Below are 518 nucleotides of genomic sequence, written 5' to 3' on the forward strand. Positions count from 1 at the left end.
GCAAAGGGATGGAGCTAGGCAATTTGGGAAGGAACAAGTGTGGGAAAATAGAGGGGTAAGGGGATAAAAAGAGCCGGTCCCGTGTAAACAGTTGGCTGGTCAGTATGCTTGCCTGGCCAGGCCCTGCCATGATCACCACAGTCTGTCCCATTTTCTTCTTAAATTCCTTCCCAGTTCTGTCCTGGGTGACGGCTCTCTTCTGTGTGCACGTGTGGGGGCGGGGGGGGTCTCAGTGCAGCAGCTGGAGCCACACCACAGGTTGGAGGCACGTATGTCTGTGGTGCAGCGGCTGGAGCAAGTGCGAGTGAGCATGTGATTGTTAGCAAAGATCAAAATGGACCAGCCGGTGAATAAGTGAAATGGCCTGGGAGCAAGGGGGTCTCTAAGGGCGAGGCCACGGGAGGAGCTGGCTGTCAGAGGGATGAGGGGAGTCCTGGCCAGTTCTCTGTGTGTGTGTGTGTGTGTGTGCACGCACATGATGATCTGTACCAGCACCTGGAGTGGGGCTGCGGCCTGGG

This window comes from Pygoscelis adeliae, unplaced genomic scaffold (genome assembly GCF_000699105.1).
Source record: "Pygoscelis adeliae isolate BGI_AS28 unplaced genomic scaffold, ASM69910v1 Scaffold438, whole genome shotgun sequence".
Lineage (NCBI taxonomy): Eukaryota > Metazoa > Chordata > Aves > Sphenisciformes > Spheniscidae > Pygoscelis > Pygoscelis adeliae.